The sequence below is a fragment of the Macaca thibetana genome, chromosome 6 (genome assembly GCF_024542745.1).
Source record: "Macaca thibetana thibetana isolate TM-01 chromosome 6, ASM2454274v1, whole genome shotgun sequence".
NCBI classification, from domain to species: domain Eukaryota; kingdom Metazoa; phylum Chordata; class Mammalia; order Primates; family Cercopithecidae; genus Macaca; species Macaca thibetana.
Window position 1 is genome coordinate 58,047,871 of NC_065583.1, and position 20,700 is coordinate 58,068,570.

The 20,700-nt window shown below is 38.5% G+C and overlaps 1 protein-coding gene across 5 annotated transcripts in view; it reads right to left on the reverse strand.

Annotated features, from left to right (window-relative positions):
• CSNK1G3 (casein kinase 1 gamma 3) overlaps nt 1-19,688 on the reverse strand; it is a 105,424-nt gene extending 85,736 nt beyond the window's left edge. For 4 of the 5 annotated variants that reach the window (XM_050795556.1, XM_050795554.1, XM_050795557.1 and 1 more), the window contains exon 1: nt 18,305-19,688. The gene's annotated coding sequence lies outside the window, so the exon portion shown is untranslated. Of the gene's footprint in view, nt 1-16,025; nt 16,609-18,304 lie in introns of those variants that run through there. The other variant, XM_050795549.1, reaches the window with a different exon arrangement.
• Between the last annotated feature and the right edge of the window lie 1,012 nt (nt 19,689-20,700).

A 20,700-nucleotide genomic window follows, 5' to 3' on the forward strand; every position in this document is an offset into this window, starting at 1 on the left:
CAAACTGTGGATCAGGGCCCATTAGTGGGCCACTTAATCAATACAATGAGTCTCAGACAACATTTTTTAATAAAATAGTACCAAAGAGGAAAGAAAATGGAGTGCACATATGTAATAAGGATAAGTCGTGTTTAACAAGATTTGTAAGCTTTAAATGAATGTACATGTATCATTGGGTCAGTAATCAAAAAGTATTTCTACAGTTTAAAAGCTACTGTTATTATGGCACAGGAGTATCATCAAAACATACTATATTATAATCAGTTACCATTAAGTCAATTATTAAATGAGAAACCTTATTAAAATTTAAGTGTCCTAGGTATAAATATTACTGGAAGTCTAATTAATAGTCTATTCAGATCTCACTGTTCTCCAGTAACTACAATATGACCATTTCATAGATCCTCAAAATGTCTTTTATGCCTTCTATTCTCAATTTCACAAGTGAATTTACACTCCCATTTGTAATACCCTTTATCATAGCCCATATGTCTCAAGAGTTGGAAGGGGAGGAAATATTTAATTTTTATTTATTTATAATTATTATTTATAATTATTATTTATTTATTCTTTTTTTGAGACACGGTCTCACTTTGTCACCCAGGCTGGAGTGAAGTGGCTCGAACACATCTCAAAATAGCTGGGACTACAGGTGCATGCCACACACCAGGCTAATTTTTGTATTTTTTGTAGAGACAGGGTTTTGCCATGTTGCCCAGGCTGGTTTCAAACTTCTGAGCTCATGCAATCCACCTGCCTTCGTCTCCCAATGTGCTCATATAAGTATGAGCTACCGCACCCAGCAGAAATATCTAATTTGAAAATACACGGTCTCCTAAGTATTTATTATACATAAGTCCAGAAAAGCAAAGAGCACCTTCATCTTTAAGAATGACAAGAATCAAAAATCAAGCCAAGGTCATGCTAAATTTATAATACCGAAATATTCACCACACCAACCTCTGTGGGCAGGTCATCGCACTATCTACAATCAGAAATTTCACTGCAAACCCTAATCCTAACAATGCTATCAAATTTAAACTGCAAGCCATTAAGGAAATTTTGGGATGCTTATTTTCATTCAATATTTACTGAGTATTTACCATGTACCAGACATAGGTACAGCACAGGTGCAGGTCTAGGTGCTGGAAATACAGTGATGAACTTGCCCTCAAAAAGATCTCATCAGGACTCTTAATCATCTATCTAATTCCATTACCCATAACTTTCTATAGTACAGTTTTAATACTGATTTAAAAGAATTTTTTTTATCTCAGGAAAACCAAAAAACAGCTGATTTTTCAGCAGTTATGTTTTATAAAGTCACTTCAAATACTGAACCACTGCTTCCAAGATAAATACAGAGTTACGTTCTGCCAGCCTCTGGTCACAAGACTTTCATCAACCAATCAATATATAGTTTTGTTTTTTGTATGTTTCTCTTTCAAGACACCTTATTTAATATACATCTCTGATTCATTAACATTGCACTAACAGCCAACAGCATTATACTCATGCCTGAACCAGCTTATTTAACACAGGAATTTTTTCCATAAGGCTTATCACATCTCTCTTGCACTTAGGACCACTAGGCAGCAGCACATCAGCCCTACGCTTGGGGGCCATTTTAAACAGTGAAATCACCAGGAAAAAGGTAATAAATAGCTTGCAAAAAGCAAGCTTTTCATCAGAAAGCGGAGAATCACCTTATTCAACCTCAACTGAGAACATGCGCATTGGGTGACTTAAAATTTTTGCCACTCTGGGTATGCACATGTCTGTGAATGACTGGGACTACTGAGTTTAGGGTTAAAGCAAGTAAATTTACAAATATGGAATCTCTGAATAATGAGAATAAATTCTAATTGGTGAGGGGGATTTTCTCTTTAAAAGTACTCTAGCTAATAAATGAATAAGAAATGACAACTAAATTATAACCATTACACAACTCTTAGTAAATTAATGGACTAGGCAAGAATCATCAATGACTGCTAACGTTCCAAAAAGAATGACAACCTTTGATCTTCCCAATGGAAGAAAAAACAATTGAAACTGAATCTGATCAAACCTCCGCATCTCACTACCAATTTAGAGGAAAGATATGGGACGTTTTCACTCTTTAACATTAAGATACTCCATTTGTTAATCTGATGTCCTCAAGGAAAAGAGTCATTTTATTCAATTCTGTCTCCCTAATATCTATTATAACACATACTAGTCAACACCGATTAAAAGTTTCTTAAATAAATAAGTGAATAAATGAATAAATGACTGAACAACCTCTTAGAAATTTAAGAATGTTAATTTATACGATCATCACTTTTTCAAATAAAGGAGGAAAGAGAAAGCTATGGGCAGGCAGGCAATTTATAGCTCTAAGAGATATTACAGGTGGAATAACTCTCCACAAATCAAAGGTCATTTACACGGGAATTTCAACTCTTCAAAACAAAGCCATGAGCCAGAAGAAAAAGAAATTCACTAAAGGAGGTCACAAATGCGTATTCTCTTCATTAAACAATAAAAGCCTCTAAATTCCACTTGAGTCAGATACTTTCATTTTTAAGTAACTCTAATAAGTTTATAATAGAATACAAATTAAAACAGAAAACTGAAGTGACTAGTAAAATTATGACTGAGAACAAGGTAGACAACCAACTTTATCCTCATCAATAAGTTTATAGATATCTCTTCAAAACAGCACTTTATAGCTGAGGTTCAGAATGAGAGCCCTAAACTAACAAGATTTGAATATGTTCAGAAAACACAGAGAAAACAGTACTACTTTGTAAAGTTTGCCATTAAAAAAAAAAAAAAAAAAACTAAAATAAAATGTATTTTGGTAAAAGGCTATGCTATTTATCTATCAGATCATTCCCTATAATGCTAACTAAATGAGAAAGTACATCCAGAAAAGTCAGTGGTTGTATCACACATGGTTCTCATAACAAAGTTATATTCATTCTTCTCAACTACAGTGATAATTTTCCAAAGTATAAAAATATATAACTACTAATACACAGCCTAGCATATGCAAAGGCTACAAATTTAAAAGGCTCATTTAAGGGTAATGATGTTTGGGTAAGTATATGTCAACTCTCCTCACAGAACAGACTTAGTATAACTGATTGTAAATTATAAATAAGTTAACTTCAAAATTCTAGAATGAAACGTGCAACAGATGATAGAAACAAGCTGAAAGTACTACTACTTCTCTGGAGACAGGATTTCCTTCTGCCCAGCTAAATCAAGAGACTTCTTCCCCCAAACTATGAAAGCCTTAAGACAGAGACAGAGAATTGACCCAAAGGTACCTTAAACCCCAATATGAACACAAGGCTTTAAAAGCCTAGTTTTTCTTATAGAGATCAGGACTATATTACTTGAACAAGAAACAATAGTTCCAGAACACAATGAAGATTGCATTCATTCAAAAATGAGGCTCCCGTAAATCAGTATTTCTAAATGACAGATCTACAGCAATAAAAATATCACATTCAGGATATTACTATACCAGTATTGCTGGTGTGCAATCAAGCTAACAAACCAAAGTGATTCAATACAGCCAACTTAAATTTTAGAACTGCTTACTACTAGAACTCTTCTATATCACCAGTGGGAATGAAAATGGTACTGCCACTTTGAAAAACAGTTTGGCAGTTTCTTATAAAGTTAAACACACACTTGCCATATGACCCAACAATCCCAACTTTAGCATCTTACTCAAGGAAAAAAAAAATTATGTTCATAGACACACACACACACACAATCCTGTACATGAATGAAACATTTCTTAATGGGCAAATAGATAAACGAGGTGAGGTATACCCATACAATGCAAAATTGCTCAGCAGTAAAAAGAAACCACTGACACTCACTACAATATAGATGATTCTCAAATGCATTCTGCAAAGTGAAAGAAGCCAGAATCAAAAGGTTATATAACACATGATTCAAGTTATATGATATTCTAGAAAAAGCAAAATCATAGAAAGAGAAAACAAATCAGTGGCTGCTAGGAGTGGGAGAAGTTGACTGCAAGGGGAATTTTAAGGGGTGATAGAACTGTTCTGTGTTTTGAATATTGGCAGAGTGAATTTTAGAGAGAAAAACTAATATAAAAATATCTTAAAATCATAAGTAATTGAAATGCTTAAAAAAAAAAAAAAAAAAAAAAAAAAAAAGAATATTTCCTCTAACCAAACGTTCTGGCCACCCAATAATACATTTAATTTTAACTTCTGCCATTAAAAAAAAAAAAATGTATTTCTAGGCTGGTGGCTCATGCCTGTCATCCCAATACCTTGGGAGGCCAGAGTGGGAGGATCACATGAGGCCAGTTCAAGACCAGCCTGGGCAATATACCAAGAACCTGTGTCTACAAAAAAATAATAATAAATAAATAAAATATTGTCAGGCATGGTGGCGTATGCTTGTAGTCCTGGCAACTTTGGGGGCTGAGGTGGGAGTATCACCTGAGCCCAGGAGTTTGAGGCTGCAGTGAGCCATGATTATCCCACTGCACTCCAGCCTTGGCAATGGAGTGAGACCCTATCTCTAAAAATAAATTTAAAAATATTTCTGTAAAGTATTTCTACATTTTTTTTTTTTTTTTTTTGAGACAGAGTCTTGCTCTGTCGCCCAGGCTGTAGTGCAGTGGCACGATCTTGGATCACCGCAAGCTCCGACTCCCGGGTTCACGCCATTCTCCTGCCTCAGCCTCCCGAGTAGCTGGGACTACAGGCGCCCGCCACCACGACCGACTAATTTTTTTTTTGTATTATTAGTAGAGACTGAGTTTCACCATGTTAGCCAGGAGGTCTCGATCTCCTGACCTCATGATCCACCCGCCTCAGCCTTCCAAAGTGCTGGGATTACAGGTGTGAGCCACCGCGCCCGGCCAGTATTTCTACTTTTAAGCTTAAGCAGCTAAGTCAGATGCTTGTGTTTATTTTATTTAAATTGGAAACAGTTTATGTGTTTGAGATTGTCTCATACAACTGTAACAATGCAAACTGCCAGGCGTGGCGGCTCACGCCTGTAATCCCAACACTTTGGGAGGCTGAGGTGGGCAGATCGCTTCAGGTCATGAGGTTAAGACCAAGCCTGGTCAATATGGTGAAAATACAAAAACTAGCTGGGCATGGTGGAACAAGCCTATAATCCCGGATACTTGGGAGGCTGAGGCAGAAGTGCTTGAACCCAGAGACGAGGCCGTAGTGAACCGAGATTGCACCACTGCACTCCAACCCGGGTGACAGAGTAAGACTTCGTCTCAAAAAAAAAAAATGCAAACAACTGGTGTAGGATAAGCTTGGTACCTTGCAAGGCATTTAATCAAGATTCTCCCATGTTAACATTCTCCCTGATTTAAAAAAAAAAAAAAAAGAAACAATCCATTCAACAAATAAGTGATCATTAAAGACCTATTATGTACTAAAGGCAGGAAATACAAATGGCAAACAAGACAACCCACCTGACATCACATAGTTTAAGCAAGCAACAAAAGGAAATATGATACAAATGACAATAGAATTATAGTGCTTTCCGAGCACAAAGCCAGTGCATATAACCTAACTGTGTAAATTTTAAACCTTATTCTTGAGGTGGAGAAGAATGGCTACCTATAAGTTTCACATGCTCCTATTAGGATCTAGAGAGTGCCTGTTATCTTGTTGAACTTGAAAACATAGCTTAAAATGCATACAACGCTAGTGCTCCCCCTCCCATTATCCTTCAGTGTTTAAGGATGGAAAGAAAGCAAAGAGACCGCATACACAGAACACTACCTCTGCACAAGAGGTACAATAACCATTCCCTTAAAACAAAAGTCCTCTTTAGGGAACTATAATACTAAAATATGCAGATTTATTTGTCACCTTTCTGGGAGGCAGAAAATTTTTCTGATACAGAATACCATAACTGTAAGTTTTTCTTCTTGAGGAATATTATCTTACAGTGGGGGAGGAGGAGGAAGAGGAAAAGAACCGAGAAGAACCAGAAAGTATGAGAAAAGGAACTGGAGGCAAAAAATAAGAATAAGCCAAAGCAGATATAAATATATTTGAAATGAAGTCTTAAAAACAAATTAAGGAAGTTTAAGGAAACTAAAACAGAGGCATTGCAACCACACCCCTGCTTCTTTCTATTATTAAAAAAGGAAGCCAAGATATGTAAAAGAGAGGGCTGCCTGTAGGCGCTTTGGCATGAAGTTATCATGTGCAAAGGTAAAATTATGTAACCCCAAGGACTAAAAAGAGTGTTTGATGAATACTCAGTTATGCCAAAGTTACCCAAAACATTTTCCATCTCAAGCATCCTAATTACACAACACTTCTGGGACTACAGTGACCAGAGTTAATAACTTAGTGTCAAAAACCCAGGAGAGCTTTCAACAACTGTTAAAGAAACTAACACAGATTCAAATAAAATGCCATTTTGCATTTATATATTTACAAGAAAAAAGGCAGAAGAAATTTACTAGCATCTTACTGAAACTCCACCTCAGAGAAGTAAGATATGGAGTAGTTTCTATTAAGGGGCTGATGCAGGTCCATAGCTCGTTTTCCAACATTCTGGCAGTCAAACATGTCTTAGAATTCAGAATGTCTGGAGATTTTTGACAGGTGATACAGTGGGTATACACTCTATATTTAACAACACCTCTAGAGAAGGCTGGGATAGTACAGAGAAGCCTGGGACAGCACACTATAATCAAACATTTGCTATTTCCACAATGAAACCTTTAAATATATGAAATAAAGAGAACAGTTCCGAACAGATTTTGTGAAAAAATCAATTTGTGCCAAACAGAAAAAGTTTTGGTTTTCAGAGTGCTGTGGATGTTAAAACTGTTGAAAAGGAATTATGGTCCTATAGAACGGTACTCATTACTCTTTATCATGTACCAATTTTATTGTGGTATTTTGGTGAATCCAGAATAATTCCAAAAGTCTCCTACTGGTTCACACAACATGTCCTCTAAACCCTACCCAGTGCTAAATTTCTATACCACATTCCCCTTCCTATCAGGGCAGTTTTTAGAAATCTAACCCTTGCAATTTATAGAACTGCCAAATCCAATTTTGCCACCACACAAAAAATGTTCATTGAATTGAATATATTGAACTCATCCTAAAATGGCTTGCTCTCATTTTGTCACAGAAAAAACACTGTAACTGCTGAGGGTGTTCCTGACCCAGGAAGCAATATCAAGTCAGTCACTGAAAGGACCCTAATTTTGTCCCAGATATCGAGATGCAATAACCCTATAAAACCCTATTATCACAGTGTATTTACGTGTATGTATTTCCAAACTATATGCAATATAAACAATATAATCTATATGCAATAAACACAATATACTATAACTAAGGTAAAATATTTTCACTGAACAGGAAAAAACAGAGACCGTTTCTCATCAACAGCGGTATAAAAAAGAATAAAGCAGTAGAAGTACAGTTATACTAAATAATCTTTGAAGTCCCTTCTATCCTGATGTTCCATAAAAAATACAACTCAATGACATTGTAAATATAACCTAAAATGAATAACTTTATTAGTAACACTTCTTGCCCTCTTATAATTTGTAATAACTTTAAAGATATCACTTAGGTCTCCTAAGATTTCCAGAAACAACTGAATTGATGCCTTAATTTATTTTTGATAAATTTCCCCGTAACAAACTTTCCAAGCTTTAGAAATTATCTAACTTTGGCATTATACTTATCAAAGACTGCTAATGAGCAATGAATATAGGGGCCTTACTAAGGATGCTAAGTACAATTGACCCTTGTTATCTATGCATCCTTGGATTCAACCAACCTCAGATTGAGATATTCAGGAAAAAAAAAGCATCTGTACTAAACATGTACAGACTTTTTTTTTAACCATTATTCCCTAAACAATACTTCATAACAACTATTTACACAGCATTTACATTGTATTAGGTATTACAAGTAATCTAGGAATAACCTAAAGTACAGGGGAAAGTGTCAAAGGTTACAGGCAAATACTGTGCCATTTTATATAGGTACTTCACCACATCCTTGGAAATTTTTTGTTTTGTTTTGTTTTTGAGACAGAGTCTTGCTCTGTCACCTAGGCTGGAGTACAATGGTGCGATCTCGCCTCACTGCAACCTCTACCTCCCAGGTTCAAGCGATTCTCCTGCCTCAGCCTCCCAAGTAGCTGGGACTACAGGCATGTGCCACCACACCCGGCTAATTTTCTATACTTTTAGTAGAGAAAAGGTTTCACCATGTTAGCCAGATGGTCTCAATATCACGACCTCGTGATCCGCCTGCCTCTGCCTCCCAAAGTGCTGGGGTGAGCCACAGCGCCCAGCTCATCCTTGGATTTTGGTAGCCGTGAGGGGTCCTGGAACCAATTACTGAGGAACAACTAACTGTATGAAGCTACTTTAACTTGATTCTCTTGCTAATATTTTCTTTGCATTTTCTTCTGTGTCATCTTCATATCTCCTTCCAAATTTTAAAAAGACAGTTGGAAAATAAAAGGAAGTCATTTTTTTAAAGGGCTAAGAGGAGAGTGTAAAACGAAGGAGAAATTAGTTTTTTTCAACCCTGCAACACACTGGAATCGTCTGTAGAAATCCTAAAATATATCAATGCCCTAGCCCTTTCCAGGCCCTACTGATTATTTATGGAATATAAATTAGCTGGGTAGGATCCCAACATCTGTCTTTTTTTTTTTAAGCTGCCAAGAAAACTGTAATATGAAGTCGGGCCAAGAACCACTAGTAAAAACTTTCTCCACAAACCCTTCCCTCCTCTCATCTATTTAGTTAAATGTTAGCATTCCCAGCCCCATAGCAAGGACTGCAGGAACTCTCTTTAAAATTGCCCATTTTACTTCTTTCATTTACTCTATCACAGAAGAAAAATTACTAATTTTCAACTGGAAATTTGTAAACAAGTGTGTAGAGTAAAATTAATTTTAGCTTATTGGATATTCTCATTCCCAAATGTTCAGGATTTCTTTTCAGTCTTCAAAAAACCACCTTCATTAGCAGGGTATTAAGGTAAACAGCAAAGCATACAATAATAAGCAAATATACAATATGCATTATTCTACTTATCAACTTTCAACAGATATCAGAAAATACTCAAAACAATTATCTTAAGGAGTTGATTATATTTCAATACTTTATTAACTACAAACATTTGCAGAATCTCAATTATATAAAGACACATCAGCTACAACATATCCTGATACTCATATGACAGAAAAAGTGCTCAGTAAAGATCCTTTTTTTTAAATAAAAACTGGCATCACAAGATTTCACATCTTTAAGACTTAAAGATTTACATTTTTGAAGTAGGGAGAGTCGGACTGTTGTCAGATTCCCTAAAATAAATGTAGAAAAGAAAATAATGTTTTGTAAAAATTATGCATCTATAAACACTTTTTTTCAATGTCATCTACAACTGACACCTACTAGTTTCATCTCCAAAACGATACTAGACTATTGTTGTACTCCAAATTAGAATTTTATTAAAAGGTCCTATAGTCATAAATTTGCACACACTAAGACTTACAGAATACCAGAAATTTTCTCTCTTCTGTCCTGATTACCTAATATATTTGCCTGCCACTTGAAAGTATTCATTGCTAGAATATAAAATAAGTATTTTACAGAAATAGAAAATAAACATGACACAGACTGGGTGTAAAGAAAAAAAAACATTTTCACTTCCCTTTTTACTAAAGGAAATTCTGAATATAATTTTAACTCTAATAAATCACAGTCTAATACACGGCCTAGTATACCACCTGAAGTCAAACCAAACAAATTTAAAAAATAGATAACACAATAATTTCAAAATATTCAGAAGTCCACTAATTTTATAACATATATTTGTACCAGAAGATATTATATGGCCAATTTCAACTTAAAACTTTAAGATAAGTAATTTTAATAAATCCAATTTTAAACATAAAACTGAAAAGTATCAATACATTTGAGGCACACTTTATTCATGGTAATATACAAGGAAAGCAAAGTTACATATTAAAATCTAAACTGGTAGTAAACACATCCCACCCCAAGATTCTACTCTCCTCAAAAAAAAAAAAAATTACTGTTTTTTCTGATGGTAGAAATAATGCACAGTGATAGCTGAAAACCCAAACAATATAGAGAAGTATATGAAATATAAAAATAAAAATCATCCTAAATCTCACCATATATAAGCAACTGTCATTAACATAAATATTCTTCCAGAAGATGGATGGGTTTACTCCACATACTTACAACCCATACATATATGTACCTATGTATATATGTATAGCATATATGCACATATATATTCCTTTCATTTACATATATTGACAGTAAAGAAATGTTTAAGATCATTTTCTTGAAAATAAAATAATAAATTGTCCCAAATAGTCTGCTTTTGTATTTTCATTTAAGCAGGCTAGGTTTAAGATTATTGTGTGTGTGTGGGTGTGTGTGTGTGTCTGTCTGTCTGTCTGTCTTTCTGTGTGATGGTGTCATTGTTGTTGACTGCTTGAGGCAAACTGAAAAACTTTGTCTATTTACTTCTTTTACTGGAAAAAAGAAAGAAAACTTCTGGTTAAATTTTTCCAAAGCCTAAGAACACAGGTATCTGTACTAAAGGTGATTAGCTGACTGATTTACAGTGGTAGCCCATAGTCCTGAGCAAAACTGCAAAGCAGACAAGATTATTATGGCCTCCTAATTCTTACTTAGAAACAGTATTACACTAGTAATTAGGATAAGAGTTCTACTAACCAGGAGTGTGACTTGAGCATTTCAATCTTCCTATGATTCACTTTAATTCTAAAATTCTATGGTTCTTTCCTTCTCCCCACTCCCTCACCAACTTTGCTGCTCTCGAAATACGTAAAAACCATCCTTTCCTCCAATCTCACTGGTATTCCAGGATTCAAAATAAATCCTTCTGACCAAGAAACTCCCATTTCCTCAATTCACTTATTCTCCCCAGACATGACAAGCAAAGTAATCAATGAAATCAAAGCTATGGGCAACTTTATGGTGAGGAAGGAAAGCAACAATGCAGAAGAAAATTTTAAATGAGTTTATAGGAACACATTTTTAATTTAAAATTAAATAGCTTCATGAGTTTCATGGAAAAAAATATAATCTTTCAACTTAACCACCTATTTTATTGACTCAAAGTTAGCCAATGAAAAAATAAAGTAGGGTTTTTAGCTCCTAAAATATTCAGACCCAGCCAGGCGCGGTGGCTCACACCTGTAATCCAGCACTTTGGGAGACGGAGGCAGGAGGATCACCTGAGGTCAGGAGCTCAAGACCAGCCTGGCCAACATGGTGAAACCCCATCTCTACTAAAAATACAGCAATTAGCCAGGAAAGGTGGTGAGTGCCTGTAATCCCAGCTACTCAGGAGGCTAAGGCAGGAGAATCACTTGAACCCAAGAGGCAGAGGTTGCAATGAGCCGAGATCACACCATTGCATGCCAGCCCGGGAGACAAGAGTAAAACTCCATCTCAACAACAACAAAAAAAAGTAACTGGCCAGCCACGGTGACTCACGCTTATAAGCCCAGCACATTGGGAGGCCAAGGCAGGCAGATCACTTGAGGCCAGGAGTTCGAGACCAGACTGGCCAGCATGGAGAAATCCCATCTATACTAAAAATACAAAAATTAGCTGGGTGCGGTGGCATGCGCCTGTAATCCCAGCTACTTGGGACACTGAAGCATGAGAATCGCTTCAAAACAGGTAGATATAGCGGTCACTATTGATCATCTCTCTTACATCCATATCCCCCAAATTCTTCCTTCCCACAATTTTTTAAAAATATCCTCCCTCTTCCATCTAACTCAGAAAAATGTGATCCCAACACCAATTGCAGAAGGTATCTCCTGATTAGTAGAAACCAACCATGATGACTTTACTTTCCTTGAGATAACTAGTTAGGACATACATGTGACCTAATTCTGGTCAATAAGATATGAAGAGAAAAGTATGTTGGTAGGCTTATGCAAAAGATTTATTTGCTTTTCCAGAGACAGAGACAGAAAAAGAGAGAGAGAGATCCATTCCTTCCTCGGGCCAATGCCTGTCTAGATGTGATCTTGCTGCTGGCCTTAGGATGACTCCAACACACAGAAGACAGAGAGCCAAGAATATCACAGAGAGGAAGGCCAGAGCCCTCAAGTACTAGCTTGGAGCCACCCACCCTACCTTCATACTTCAATGTGCCATTTCAGCATCTACTGTAATTCAGCAAGCAATGTGGTTACACCAAAATACATAGCATACCACATATATCGCTCCTTCTCCAACCTGGACTTCCTGCTCCTTCAACTGAAAGTTCTCCTTTCCACTTGGACTGAGCTAGGTGAGACAGGAGGCTCAAGTGCTCCCGTATATATCAAGGGTGCCACATTTCCTCTTCCAAAGAACAATCTCCTCTACCTCCGCATTCCTACTTGGATGGAGGAGATGTTGGAACTATAAGAAGGCTTACCCCTCCAACCCTGACGTACATAAAAGTTGAAAGGTAGCTTATGAAATCAGATTAGGGACCATATTGGGAAATATGTGAGAACCATAGATTGATCACCTGACTAGACAATTAAACAATTCACTCTAAGGAATGAACCTCTGGGAAAACCAGAATCATCTTTTTTTTTTTCTTTTTCCTTAAAGAGGATGCTATTAAATAAATCTCTAAGCAGTAGCGTAAACTAGGAAAGATGATGTTTTAGAAGCAGACAACTTCTTTAATACATTACAATTAATCAACGGTTCTGAAGTTAGCCTAAAAAGGAAATCATTTCTCAACATCTACAAACTCTATACATTTTATTACAACTAAAACAAAAATGTCCATTCACAAGACAATCTTATAATACAGAGGTATGGCCTTTTCTTCAAGTGTGGGTCTATTGATGAAAGTTCTATTTCATTTTTCTTGCAAAAACCACTCCCCATAAAACAACACCTGTGATTTCCAGTTTCTGTTTCTTAAACACAGAAAGACATTTTACAAACATGTGAAAACTAATATTATTGCAGATTTTTTTAGATTATTAGGGGTTTTTTTTCCCTGATCATTTAAAATTATTTCACCCTCATCTATTTCAACCATAATTGATTTTGGCTACTCACTTGATTTCAAAGCAGCCAACTGGTTCTCATACAAACACCTTTTTATCTTTGGAGTTCACTGAATAATAATTCATTAAACTATGCGATTACATCATCAAGTGCCATAACAGTGTGTTGGGTACAAACACACGTCTCTTGGTGAGTATACAGTAATTGGGGGGAATAAAAGTCCAAGATCAAACTAAAGAATAGGCTACACTCAATGTAGCATAAGCATCAGTCAGCAAATTCTACAGAGAGAATGAAAACTATCATTTAATCTCACGAGTGGGTTAAGCAGAGGTCAGGTAAGAGACATTTTCCTGTAACAGGGTGTTCCTGAGTCTTTGCTTATCTACCCACCAATCCACCCTCTAAAATTCTTATCAGCAACTTCTGAAATGAAGGACAGAAGATTTACACAGTGCCTACTATGTGGCAGGCATCACATAGTCCTTGGCACTTTATATGAATTTCCTCCATTTTGATGAAGAACACAATGGCGGAGTAACAGGGTAACTCTCTTCCCTTTTTTTCCAAATGTAGCTATCAGCTAAAGAAAGTACTTCCAGGTAACACAAAGTGATCTAAATAAATGTAATAAATTTGAATACAACTTCAACCTCACATTACTACCTTAGAGAAAAAAACATTAAACTTTGCATTTAAGAAAAAGAGTATCATCAGATCTTATCTCATTCCATTGAAAAGTTATGAAAAATGTGGACATGATTTAGCCATGTGGACATACTCATAAATTTTCAATAAATTATAACTATGTAACATATCATTAGTAAACAAAGCAACCAAAAAAGTATGTCTTATCTCCCCAATACTTCAATTCATTGTTAAAAATGATTTCTTATAACTAAGATGATAAGCACCAAGTGGCAGGAGAGAGTATAACCAATCACTATGGTCTAAGAACAAATCAATACATATTTTCCTTAGGTTTCAAAGGGAAGCCCAAACATTTATAGTTGCTAAATCTCAGCTTTCAGAGAGAGCTTAAAAAAAAGAAACAAAAAATGTCTAACAGCAGCCTCCACTATGTCGCTAAAAATTATACATTTCTACATTTATCTCTCCTTCCATATTTCCTGAGCAGTTCAGATGCTCCTGAAAATCATTTCACATTAATAGAGAATGCACACTTGATTTCTATACATTAAGAATCCAAGCATAGTTCTGTCCTGCAGATCAGCAAAAGGTGATGCTCTGAGGTACCTTAAATTACCGGAACCATACTGTCTGCACCTACAGAATCCCACAATTAAAGACAGATACCTCAAAACTGCCACTTCTGAAGAAATTACATCATAAAGAACCAACACTCAGACACATACTATCAATTAATACCACTAATTGCCAACTGCTTGAGAAAAGATCAGAAAAAGGATGAAGACGGAAAATAAGAAAAAATAGATCACTGGTGGATTAAGACTTTGAAGTCAGAAAAAAAAAAACTGATTCAAACATTCACTCTGCTACTTCCAAGATATATCTTCAACACATTATTTAAACTCCAGAAGACTGTTTCCTGCTTTCAAAAATGAGGTTACACCACCTAACTCATAGAGTTGTCTTAATAGTATCATTTATGGCCTTTATCAAAGTATGCACTTAATAAATTATAGGAGGAATTGTTGTTGTTACTGGGAGGTTGAAGGGAACACAAATTCAGTTATAAGTCCTTTTTGAATACTAAGAGGGGAATAATTAAGGAAGCTAAGAGGGAAATATTTAGGAGGAAAAAAACCTTCAATTTTCCCTGTAACATGATTCTACATGCACTTATAAACTGATTTTTTTTTCTAAGCACTCCTTTGATAATGATTAAGTGTGGGGTTACATTATTTTAGGGTCATCTAATATTTAAGATGACTTAAAAACTTCACACACATTTATCCGAAACTGTGAAAGTGTCTCATATTATCATCCCTCTGTTACTGTCAATTTTCTTCACGTACAGATTCCTTTATTATTACTTCATTAAAACCACTTTCTGTGAAAACATACACTCTTTACATTTCACTTCATCCACAGTAAATCTCACTATTAACAATAATGTAACTATTCAATGACCTATATTTTGTTATTTAATACTTCAGCATTCCTTCTATTTAGTTTGATACATCCTTTTGGGAAGCCCTTTGGAACAAAACAACCACTTCTTCCATTCTGAAAAACATCTGAACCAATAAACTATACCAGAATAAGTCTACTCCCAGCATAGAGGGATTACAGGATGGATCAGAGGAGACACAGAGAAGTAACTGGAGAGCTTCTCTTCTTGAGTCACATTTTTACAGTCTGGATTGATTTCATGTATAACCAATTACTAGATTACCATACACACTCATATTAAAATGCAAATAAATAAATGAAAGTATGTATAGATTGTTTTGGATTATATACTTTTCTGCTTTCCTTCAGTAGTGCCAATGATAGAAAATTGACTATTTTGTTATAACTTGTTTCCTTAAACTTACTATCCTTATTTGCCTATCTACTGTAGCATAGGTTCCGTACATTTGGACCTTCATGCCTCCAACTGACTCATCTTTAAATACAAGTTGGACTTCCATGGCCTGATCTCCAGCTACTTTCATAGCTTCTCCCACAAAGACCTCCTGGCAAAACAGCCTTATGTGCAGTTCAACAAGCCCTGTAACACAATCACATGCCTTTGCTCAGGCTGTTCCCTTCACCCAGGAAACTACCCCCACCGTCACTCCCTCCGCCCCCATTTTGCCTATTAAACTACGTTAAGGCCCAGATGGAGTGTTACCAGCTCTACATTCATTCAAAATTTCCCAGTCAAAAATCAGTGTCTCACACACACCCCATGCGTCCAATACACCTCCAACAAAACCCACAGGAATCTGTGAATTACCTCTGTGTATGTCTGCTTCTCCCTTGAAGGCAGTACTGAGTCTCATTCATCTTCATATTCTACCCACTGTTCCATCCTTGCCACACAGTAAAGGTGGTCCTGGTTGAATTAATTCCTTGATTCCACTAATCCCAGTCCTTTATTTTCAAGGAAGTAATAAATGCCTTTCACGTACAGAAGATTTTGTCAATATATTGTAAATGCTTGCAAAATCTAATGATGAAAATGTCAATAATTACGTCATGCACTAATGTTTAAGCTGATGAATGGCAGAAGGGGTGGATGACTACAATAAATCATCAGTAAAGATAATCGTTTCTCAAGATCCCCCAAAAAATGTCATTCATAACATTAAAATTAACCTTTCTGTCCCCCATTCTAATAATTACTTCTACTTAATACATATTCAGAAATGCAAGTTCACATAAAGCAGAAGTGTCTGTACATTCTGCTAAGAATGTATCTCAAAGCCATACAATGTATTTGATAACATCTTTCTTCCAATGCCCATAAATGTAATTTTTATCTTTTATCTTCTGTGCAACTATAAAGGTTAACTATACAAAATAAGATAATTTTATCTTAAGATACAACTGGAGCAAAGTTTGTAAATAATTACAAAATACACTAAGTACATCTCCAAAAAAAAAAAAAAGAAAGCTATTAAGTATGTCGGCCGGGCGCGGTGGCTCACGCCTGTAATCCCAGCACTTGGGGAGGCCGAGGCGGGCGGATCACAAGGTCAGGAAATCGAGACCACGGTGAAACCCCGTCTCTACTAAAAATACAAAAAATTAGCCGGGCGCGGTGGCGGGCGCCTGTAGTCCCAGCTACTCAGGAGGCTGAGGCAGGAGAATGGCGTAAACCCAGGAGGCGGAGCTTGCAGTGAGCCGAGATCGCGCCACTGCACTCCAGCCTGGGCGACAGAGCGAGACTCCGTCTCAAAAAACAAAAAAAAAAAAAAAAAAAAAAAAGAATGTCACACACCAGATCTGATTTTTTTGACGAAAAATGATTTCTAGTTTCACATCTTTCTAATTCCACATTATTCTCACAATTCCTGTAATGTTTTTCTTCTAAATGTATGGGGAAAGCCAATACTCCTCGAAGAAACATCTTTAAAAAGAAACATCTTTAAAATGTATACAGTTTTAATTTTATATCCCATCTTAGATATAGTTTGCTATCTCATATATCTGTGGGCAAATGTCATTTGAATCGGAAGAATTACAAAAGTTAAAATAATGACTTACTTTCTTAATTCATTAAAAATAAGTACTTATATAATCCTCTAATTTAAAGTAGATATTTTAGCAGAAGATTTAAAAGGGGCCACTGAGCAGCCTGGGTGATTACCACAAAAGAGTTAAAAGTAATTCACACAGTGTATCAACAGTAGCTGTCTCCCACACACACAGGCACACTCTCTCTCTCCCCCATCTGAACTTTTCCTCCCTGAAACATGAGGTGGGAGAAGGGGAATGACCATGACACAGGCCTAACTACCCCCACCCCACGAATAGACACACATCTCCCTCCTCATCCTGCTGAAAAGAAATGTGGAGGCTATGGACCAAGAGACCCGACGCCTCTCAGAGTCACTTCCCCTGCTTGTGGGATAAACAAACAAACCGGCACCATGAGAGTAACCATCAGAGTAATTATGTTAACCTTTGACTAATGTCTTAGTTAAGTTTTGAGCTGAGTCAAAGCTCTAAGAAACAGGTAAATCCCTGTGTCCCCCCACCCAACCCCTTAAACACTCCAACGGGAAGTTTATCCCTGAACTGAACGCTGGCCCCCGTCGCCTCCTCCCAGCCGATACATGCCTCCTTCCTGCCCAAAGCCCCTACTCCAAAGGGAATTGTCGGGACACAGTCAAGGAGCACCGTGGGCGACACTCCCCACCTCCCAATCTCTTCTAAGGAAGCCCCCGCCGGGCCAGCTGGCCCACCTCCCTCGCCGTCCCAGTCGCGCCGCACCACTCCGGCAACTTTTGCACCCAGCCCGGGCCGCCACCCGCGGCCCCCGCTGCCCCCTAGCCCTCCGCGCCCTCAGCCTCCGACCGCGGCCCCCTCCGGCCCACGCCTCCTGGCCGCCCGCCCCGGTCTTCGCCCACCCCTCCCCCGACACCCGCGCCGGCGGCGCCGCCCCCGCCGCACCCCACCCCACCCCGCCCGAGACCCCAGCCCCATCCGGGAGGGAGGGCGCCGCGGCCGCGCCAAGGCAGCCACCGGGCCGGGGCTGGCGGCCGAGCACCAACGCGCAGGGGGCTTTACCTCAGAGGCGCGGCCGCGAGCAGCGGGGTCGGTCCCGGGCGCGGGCGGCGCCCCCAGTCAGTCAGTCAGCGCCGGCGGGGGCAGCGACGGCGGCACATCACACCCGCCGGCGGCCGGAGGAGGAAAGCGAGCACGCAGGGAGCGAGCGAGCGAGGTAGGGGGGAAGGAGCGAGCGAGGTAACGCAGCGCTGCTCGGATTCGGTCCTTGCACTGCCGCTGGTGTCTCCTACCGCCGCCGCTGGCCGGAGAGTCGCCGCCCGAGCCTCTGCTGTCGCCACCGATGCAGCTGGGAATGAATGCACAGCGGCGCCTCGCTTATCCGGAGGTCAAACATCCTTCTGCCTCGGGCATCCGGATCGACGCCGGACCCGGAAGTGAACACATGGAAAAAAAATTAAAAAGGAAAGCGTCTCTCTAGCTGCCGCGGCCCCCAAGCTGCCCGCATCAGCGAAAAGAGCCGAGTAGAGCCGAAGATTGCACCAGCCTTCTTGGATTGGTCGGATCGCCGACCGGAAAGGAGACGGCGCGGTCATTGGCTGGCAAAGTATATAAAGCCTACGCCGCGCCTTCTCCTCGTCTTTCTAGAGCCGTGCGTGAGGGAAAGTGAGGAGCAGTGGTGGATACGAGTGTTTCTCTGGATGAGGCAGTGGGCGGAGAGGCATAGCAAAGTCTACGCAGAGAACTGGAAGAAAACACCCCCGTGCTTTAGGAGAGCTACTAAGAATTGAGTGAGCAAAGAGCCTTAAGGGTGCCATTGTGCCAAGTCAGGGTGCTGAGGCTTTCCCTATTGTGCTCAGCCCGCCAGGTTCCAAAAAATCTTAGGGCCTGGCCTAGGAGTATGACATCACTGGGTTGACATTTTCCCCAACTTCTCTATAACCCCAGTGCTGTATCAGGGCTCCAACTGCTTAGAAATATGAATTATGTTTCACATTTGCATCTCATTTGCTGTTTGTAAGCTGAGGTAATCCTCTGAATTATATAGTGTGGTATTATCTGTTTTTCAAATTCATCTCCCAAAGTTCTGAGAAGCCAAACATCACCCAAGTCATCAAGTTGTAGTGCACAAACTGAAATCAGTGTTTCTGACCCGCACTCAAGTCCACTCTGCCTACATAGAAAGAATATGATATTCCTTTCATTTTCCCTCTTGCAGTTGGTTCCCAAGGATGAAGATAAGTCATTTCGGTAGACTTCTACGGACATTGATCCACCACGAAGGCATTGAAACTATAATTTTTAAAAATTGTGATTCATATGTCTCAAGTCCTTTCAAAAAGTTAGGCATGAAGGTGTGCAGGAAGAAGAATCATAACCTGGTGCCATGTTTTTAAAATGTTCATTTTATCAAACACGTTTATATTCTTGATGTACTTACTGTATCAAGAAACTTGAGTCTTGTATATAGCTCTCCTGTCCACCTCTCAAAACGAAATGCCTCTAATGAAACAAATGCACTCCTTCATTTTCCTCCCTACTTTGCCAGATTAATGGTATAGCTAATGCGTTACCTTTGGAGGAGTAGTTAGTATGGAAATCTGTTTTTGATTTTGGTTTGTAATACAACAGTGCCTTTTTTTTTTTTTTTTTTTTTTTTTTTTTTTTTTTTTTTTTTTGAGACGGAGTCTCTCGCTTAGTCGCCCAGGAGTGCAGGGCGCGATCTCACTGCAAGCTCCGCCTCCCGGGTTCATGCCATTCTCCTGCCTCAGCCTCCCAAGTAGCTGGGACTACAGGCGCCCGCCGCCAGGCCTGGCTAATTTTTTGCATTTTTAGTAGAGACGGGATTTCACCGTGTTAGCCAGGATGGTTTCGTTCTCCTGAGCTTGTGATCCGCCCGCCTTGGCCTCCCAAAGTGCTGGAATTACAGGCGTGAGCCACCGCGCCCGGCCAACAGTGCCTTTAAAAAAAACAAAACAAAACAAACAGAAAAAAAAACCTCCCTTCTCATTTTGTTCTCCAAACTGGAAGTTAAGAAGTGACTAGCATCACCAGTCTTAGAAGGGTAGTGTTAAGAGCTCTGCTCCATACTTACCACACCGTCGTTCTGTAGGAGACTCAAAAGCAGCTAAGATGTATGCATGCTCAGAATTGTGAATGACTTGCCTAAGCAGATGACATATCCCAGAATTTCTGATCTCTCCCAGGACCCCCTGCTAGACAAGAAACAAAGTTGACATCTCACTCAGTAGAAGTGTCTGCAACACAGGAAACTAAATATTGTCCTCAACTCCCAACAAACCATTTTATTCTCTCTACCTCAAAAAACTCAGTTTTGATAAAGAACACCCACCCTTCTAAGTTTTCATAAATGGTTGAGAAAGTCAAGTATATAAATATATGATCAAATCACATTTTTAAATTAAAAATGAGCTGGTCTAAGTAAGTACAGTGGTACT